This window comes from Humulus lupulus, chromosome 5, assembly GCF_963169125.1.
Source record: "Humulus lupulus chromosome 5, drHumLupu1.1, whole genome shotgun sequence".
Lineage (NCBI taxonomy): Eukaryota > Viridiplantae > Streptophyta > Magnoliopsida > Rosales > Cannabaceae > Humulus > Humulus lupulus.
Genome location: NC_084797.1, coordinates 231,417,004 through 231,424,514, shown reverse-complemented (window position 1 = coordinate 231,424,514; position 7,511 = coordinate 231,417,004).

Sequence of the window (7,511 nt, the reverse complement as noted above, 5' to 3'; positions counted from 1 at the left end):
CTTGGATAGGCTATGCCCCCCGGTATGATCTCCGCAAAACCCTTCATGAACTTCTCTAATAATCTTCTTTGCCTCGGGGGGAGTCACGCATCTGAGCAATGGCATGGAATACCCTCTTCTGTATAGCCTTCCATCCAGGATGGTGTAACGAGGAAGTTGATACATTAGTTTCCGAGCCTGACATCGATCTTTTGGAAGGATTCCATTTTCGAGGTATTCAACGATCGGGCTCATCCAGGTCGGTTCTGTCTCGATCATGCACACATCTTCCTTGTCTGACTCAGTAATGCTGGGTGTTGACAAATGTTCTATGGGTACAACATTCAGCTCCTCATTTTCAGTGGAAGTGGCGAGCCGAGCTAAGGCATCTGCATTTGAGTTTTGTTCTCGGGGAACCTGTTCGATTGCATAAAACTCAAAAAACTCTAATGCGTACTTTGCCTTCTCCAGATAAGCTGCCATTTTTGTGCCACGAGCCTGGTACTCTCCCAAGATCTGATTAACTACGAGCTGAGAGTCGCTGTAACAATGTATAGCCTTGGCCTTGAGTTCCTTTGCTATTCGTAGTCCCGCCAGTAAAGCCTCGTACTCAGCTTCATTATTAGATGCTTTAAAGTCGAACCTTAATGCAGAGTGAAATTTGCTCCCTGTGGGAGTGATCAAAATAACTCCTGCCCCCGCTCCATTTTCATTTGACGACCCGTCGACGTAAAGTTTCCACAGCTCGTGGGCCGTGGTTATTACCTCGTCATCAGCGATGCCGGTGCACTCCACTATGAAATCCGCCAACGCTTGTGCCTTGATGGTCGTCCTCGGATGATAGGTGATCTCGAATTGTCCGAGTTCAACAGCCCACTTTAGGAGTTGACCAGACGCCTCTGGTTTAGACAAGACTTGCCTTAGTGGTTGATCTGTTAATACGTGGATAGGATGTGCCTGAAAGTAAGGGCGGAGCTTTCGAGATGAGTGGATCAGACTGAGGGCGAGCTTCTCCATCAGTGGATACCTTGACTCTGCCCCCAGTAATCTTTTACTGATGTAGTAGACGGGTTTCTGTATTCTCTCTTCCTCTCGGACGAGCACCGTGCTTATCGCGTGTTCGGTTGTTGAGAGGTATAAGAACAGTACTTCTCCCGTCTCAGGCTTCGATAGGATGGGTGGTTCGGCTAAGTGCCTTTTGAGCTCTTGAAAGGCTAGCTCGCACTCGTCTGTCCACTCGAACTTTTTACTTCCTTTCAATAAGTTGAAGAATGGGAGACCGCGGTCCGTTGACTTCGAAATGAACCTGCCCAGAGCTGCCATCCTGCCAGTCAAGCTTTGAACAGCTTTATGCTTCCGAGGTGAAGGCATATCGATCAGGGCCTTTATTTTATCAGGATTAGCCTCGATTCCACGAGAGTTGACAATGAAACCCAGAAATTTCCCTGAAGACATCCCAAAAGTGCACTTCTGAGGATTCAACTTCATGTTGTACTTTCTGAGCACGCCAAAGCACTCTTCGAGGTCATCAACATGGTTCTTGTTAAGTTGAGACTTTACAAGCATGTCGTCAACATAAACTTCCATGTTGTTCCCTATTTTCTCTGAGAACATCATGTTTACGAGCCGCTGGTACGTGGCTCCGGCATTCTTGAGTCCGAATGGCATGACATTGTAGCAGTAGAGCCCTTTATCTGTAATGAAGCTCGTATGCTCTTGGTCGGGGGCATGCATGGGAATCTGGTTATATCCAGAATAGGCATCCATGAACGACATCAGACCATGCCCCGCCGTGGCATCCACGAGCTGATCAATTCTCGGTAGTGGAAAACAGTCTTTCGGGCAGGCCTTGTTGAGGTCTGAGTAGTCAATGCACGTCCTCCATGTCCCATTGGGTTTCGGGACCAACACTGGATTGGCCACCCAATCAGGGTAAAAAGCGTCCCTTATAAAATTATTTGCTTTCAGCCTGTCCACCTCCTCCTTTAGTGCTTTCTTTCTGTCTTCATCCAGCTGCCTTCGCTTTTGCTGCTTCGGGGGAAAGCTTTTGTCTATATTCAATGCGTGGCTTGCTACATTAGGGCTTATTCCCACCATGTCAGAGTGGGACCACGCGAAGACATCCTGGTTTTTCTTCAGAAAGCAAATTAATTGCTATTTTGATTCGTCTAGGAGGTGTTTTCCGACCTTCACCTTTTTTGAGGGATCAGATTCATCGAGCTGAACCTCTTCGAGCTCCTCCAAAGGTTGGAGGTCAATCTTCTCTTCAATCCTTGGATCGATCTCCTCATCAATTTCTAAAACTCTCCCATCTTTATACTGTATGACAACAAGTGCTTGCGCGCTTGTTTGTTTCTTTCCCCTTAAGGAAATGCTGTAGCACTCCCTTCCTGCCAATTGATCTCCTTTCAATGTTCCGACCCCGCTTGGAGTTGGGAACTTAAGGGCTAGATGCCTTACAGATGAAACTGCCCCCAGCCCGACTAGGGCGGGTCTCCCGAGCAATACATTGTAGGCAGATGGTAACTCTACTACCACGAACTCCATCATCTTGGTCACCGAGACTGGATAGTCTCCCAAGGTCACAGGGAGTTCAATGGACCCCATACAGGCGGTTCCTTCTCCAGAAAAGCCGTACAAAGTGGTTGCACAAGCCCTCAGGTCGCGAAGGGAGAGTCCCATTTTTTCTAGGGTTGCTTTATAAAGAATGTTAACTGAGCTCCCATTGTCTATGAGAACTCGACGCACTCTTTTGTTGGCAAGCTGTAGGGTGATGACGAGTGGATCATGATGAGGGAACTGGACGTGAGAGGCATCCTCCTCGGTGAAGGTTATAGGCTGAGTCTCAACCCTTTGGCTTTTTGGTGCCCTTGGTTCGGGTTCATATGGAGACCCGTCCCCTGTCTTCAGCTCATTCACATATCGTTTTTGAGCATTTCTGCCCCCTCCTGCGAGATGAGGACCTCTCGAGATGGTTATTACGTCCTCTCCATCTATCGGCGGAGGCCTATCCTCATCCCGAGATCGGGAGTTATTATTCTGTGTTGCCGGAAGCGCGGCTACTCTCTGGCTGGCAGTAGCCTGTCCAGTATTCTGGTTTTTGACATACTGCCGGAAATAACCTCTCGAGATCAATCCTTCGATCTCGTCCTTCAGCTGTCGGCACTCATCAGTTGTGTGGCCGGTGTCCCTATGAAATCGACAATACTTGCTGGAGTCCCTCTTGGACTTTTGATTCCTCATAGGATCCGGACGCCTGAAGGGGACCTGGTTTTCATTAGCCAGGTATATGTTTTCCCGAGACTCGTTGAGCTCGGTATGCACTTTATATACGGAGAAATATCTTTCTCCTTTTTTCTTCTTTCCTCCATCAGCCTCGGGATTATTTCCCTCGCTTTTTTTTTCTCTTGGAAGGATTCTCCGAGGTAGGCTGTGTAACTAGAGGGTCACCCGAGGTTGAGGCGGAGTTAATGTTTATCGTTGTAGTTTCGGTCTGCGAGGTCGCTTTGAGTGTTGACCTCGCTTCCTCTACATTGACAAATTTCTGCGCCCGTCTGTTAAACTCGGTTATCGACCTCACCGGTTTCCCTTGTATGTCATCCCAAAGGGCACTCCCGGGTAAAACACCAGCTCGGATGGCCATCAAGTGCCCGCTGTCATCCACGTCACGAGCTCGGGCGACCTCTAGATTAAATCTTGTCAGGTAGCTCTTTAGTGTTTCGCCTGGTTGTTGTCGGACGTTAGTCAAAGTGGATGCTTCGGGTCTGACTCCCACCATAGCCCGGAACTGCTTCTTGAAGTCTCTAGACAATTGATCCCACGAAGTTATAGAATGTCTCTTGTACTTCTCGAACCAACTCTTGGCAGGCCCGGCCAATGATGTCGGAAACAACATACATCTGAGCTCATAACCCACGTTACTAGCTCTCATGATAGTGTTGAATGTACTCAGATGGCTGCATGGGTCGGTTTTTCCTTCAAACGCTGGGACGTGAGGAATCCGGAACCCTTGGGGGAACTGAGTGTTAGAAATATTGGGAGCAAACGGCTCGAGCTCCTCATCAGAGTCCTCATATCGACCGTTTCCTCGCTCATTCTTCAAAAGCCTAAAGGCTTTTTCGAGCTGATCGATCCTTTCTTGTACTGGGTCCTTAGGCGGTGTTTGGAATTGATAGTCATTAATCGCGATCCCAGGCTCGCGTCTCCGTGAGGGATCTCTACGCCCATTCAGATGATTCCTAAGATCCGGGTTTGTCTGATCTCCCTTTCCCCTACTCTGATTCAGGTGATTGCGCAGGTCGGGATGGCTCTTGTGATTCCCAGTATTTTTACGACCCCGGTCGTGTTTACTGACAGACCTTGTTTCTCCGGACTCATCGCTAGTGAAACTCATCGATCGGTCATTTCGTGGTGGATCCTTTCTACGTCGCCTCGTCTCTGCAGTGCGAGATCGAGACGTCTGACTTCTCTCGGATGGCGCGCCTTTCCGCCCCCGGAACGTCTCCCTGTCTCCTTGTCTCTCCCTTGTACGCCCTTGATCCTGATCTCGACCAGGTTGAGCGTTCCTGCGGGGAGGTGAAGGATATCTTATGGGAGACGGAGGAAACCGTATAGGTGACGATGGTTGCCGTCCTTGCCTCGGCCTGGAAGGTCCAGAATTTGCCCGAGATGGGCCGGTTGCGTTTGGTGCGCTACCAGGAACCTGAGTCCGAGCTTCGACAGGAGCTCGGTTGTTCTCAGTTCCTGCAGGCACTTCCACAGGTGGATTAGGCGGGACCCGAGCTCGGGTACTCCTCTAAGGCCTAGAAGGAGCAGATGGCTCTGTTGGTGCTGGAGGTTGCGCTGGCCTCCTTGTGTTAGCATTTTTTCGTGGACGCCCACGGGGCCTCCGGGGAGGAACGTGCACGTCCCTTGGAGGAGGGACTTGGTCTTCGCGCGGAGGTGGGGGCTGAGCCACCTGCGCCTCCGCGGCTATCCTAGTCAACTCCTCGTTACGTTTGTTGGCATCTGCCAGCAGTTGTTTCAGCTGCCGATTCTCCAATTCTACAATAGGGACATAACGCTAAGGGTTATAATACATGTCCTCATCCCTTGGTTGTGGAGGTGGTCCCCGGGAATTGGAGGATCCACTCCTTTCTTCAGCGTCCGGGTTCTCCATCGGTTGTTTTCCAGGACGCCTTGGGTAATTTTCTTCAGGAGTGTTCTGATTGTTTGTAGCCATGAATCTTTCTGGGATGGATGCTTGGGGCTCTCAATGAAAGCACCAAACTATTGACGCCGTTTTTCGTCAACAGATAAAAGAAGAGAGCACGCAAAAAATTAAAGACAATGGCTAAAACAAACAAACGAATCAGACACACGGTTTTTACGTGGTTCAGCAGTTAAATCTGCCTAGTCCACGAGTCTCTGTTATTAATCTCAAGATTATCTCTGAACAATTCTTTAACATGAATTCTCCAGAGTTTTCTCTCAAGGATCAGAAATTCGGTCCCTTACAATGGTGCATGACTTTACTATTTATAGAGAAGGATGCAGAATACTATCCCACATATTTTGGGTAGTTACTCTTTTGTGAATAAAAATAAATGGCCTTAAATGCCAATAATCAGATATACAAGGAAACGTTTCCCAAAGATCAGGAAACGCACAACTGACTAAACAATATCCCACGATTCTTGGGGATTTACATCAATAAATGAGGATTACATCCTATATCTACAATACTTGTAGATATTCAAAATGATCATAGCGTATCTCCAAGGCTTCAGCATTTAAGGTTTCATGTCATTGTGCGAGCCACTGACATTTCCCGAGCTAACATCGCTTTCGAGATAGCATATCTAGCTCGAGACCCCTGCTCCGAAGTTGTTCCTGAAGATGAGGGGCTCTCAGAGCTATCTTTCGAGATCGAGTTCATTTCGAGGTCAGTACATTCGAGGTCTGTATCATACTTTGCAGGCTCTGATTTACAATCGTAGAGCATACCCTAACCCTCACGAGACCATTTAATGCGAACTCAGCTTTCGAGGTCATATTTGCTATGGCTCAAAATCTGGGTATAACAATTATAAATACCAATATATAAATAGCAATTATAATTAATTTACACAATAATTATAAAAAAACAAAATTAAAAGCCGAGGCCTGTGTAACACACAGTTTCCTTAAAACAGATATCTCCCAGGATACAACGGTGAACGACAAGTAACTCAATTACTTCGCCGAACCAAATATGCCCGAACTCTATCACACTAGAACAGATCTAAAAACTCTAAAGAGTAGAAAAGAAAAACAATATTGAAAATATATATATCACAATCTTCAAAAGAAGACAAATATATATAAGAATAAGTTTTTTGGTGTAAATAAAACTAAGGCCTCTAATCTCTATATATAGGCCAACAAGGAGAGGCATAACCTCTTAATACCAATGTGGGACAAAAACCAATTGATTTTTCCATTCAAATATCCAACAGATTATACATTTGAATATTCTTCTGTTGATAGTACACTAGTGTACACTTGTAAGAAATTTGAGTTTGCTGGAATTTTGTGGGTACATACTTTGAAAGTTCTGTCTTCAAACAATATTTAAAAAATATATGATCGATATGTATTACGAAGATGGACAAAACATGCAAAGGTTGGAATCAAAGCAGACTTATTGAAAAATGCAAACTTCGAGGATCCTAAGGCTAGAATGGGATTGCACTATAAGGAGTTATGTAGAATACAGACAGAAGTATCAACAAAGTCAGCAGAACATGAATAAACATATATGATTGCTTTAAATGGATTCAATAAAATTTTGGAGAATGTGGGTGGATTCTTAAGACAAAAGTAAACCAATGAAATTCCTAGCACTAACAACTCTCATGTTAAGTCGCTAGCCTACGATGGGAATGTTATCAATAAAAGAGAAAACAATATAAGGGATGTTTGTTTTAAGTACTTGAGTTAATTTGGAAATTGTAGAAGAACTTAAAATGGGGGTAATATTAAATTTTTGTGTACAAAAATGTTCACTTTTTCTTTAAAATATATGTGTGACTTACACAAATTATTAACTTTACCCTTTAAAATTTGAACTAAATATAAGAAGAGATTTAGATTCACATTCTTACATTTACTTTGTCCCATACCAAATACTCCCAAAGTGAGTCAAACTTAAGGGAAAATTTCATGGCAAATCTATTGGGTCTAAAGGTGCTCTTGAGACACTACAAAAAACAGGGCCTATACCGAGAACAAATGTCCTCGGTATAAGCCCAAATGTCCTCGGTATAACCTCTACCGAGACAATGTCGTCGGTAGAAAGTTATCGGTACATCCGCGTCGGTAAAACAAAACTTCTACCGACGACATTAAAAATGTTCTCGGTATAGGTTTTACCGAGGACATTGTCCTCGGTAGAAAGTGACAAAAGTCCTCGGTACAACCATCCCCAATTTGTCATCGTACTGGTATATACCGACATCTTAGTGGTATATACCGAGGACAATGTCCTCGGTATAGACTTTTCCCCAATTTTT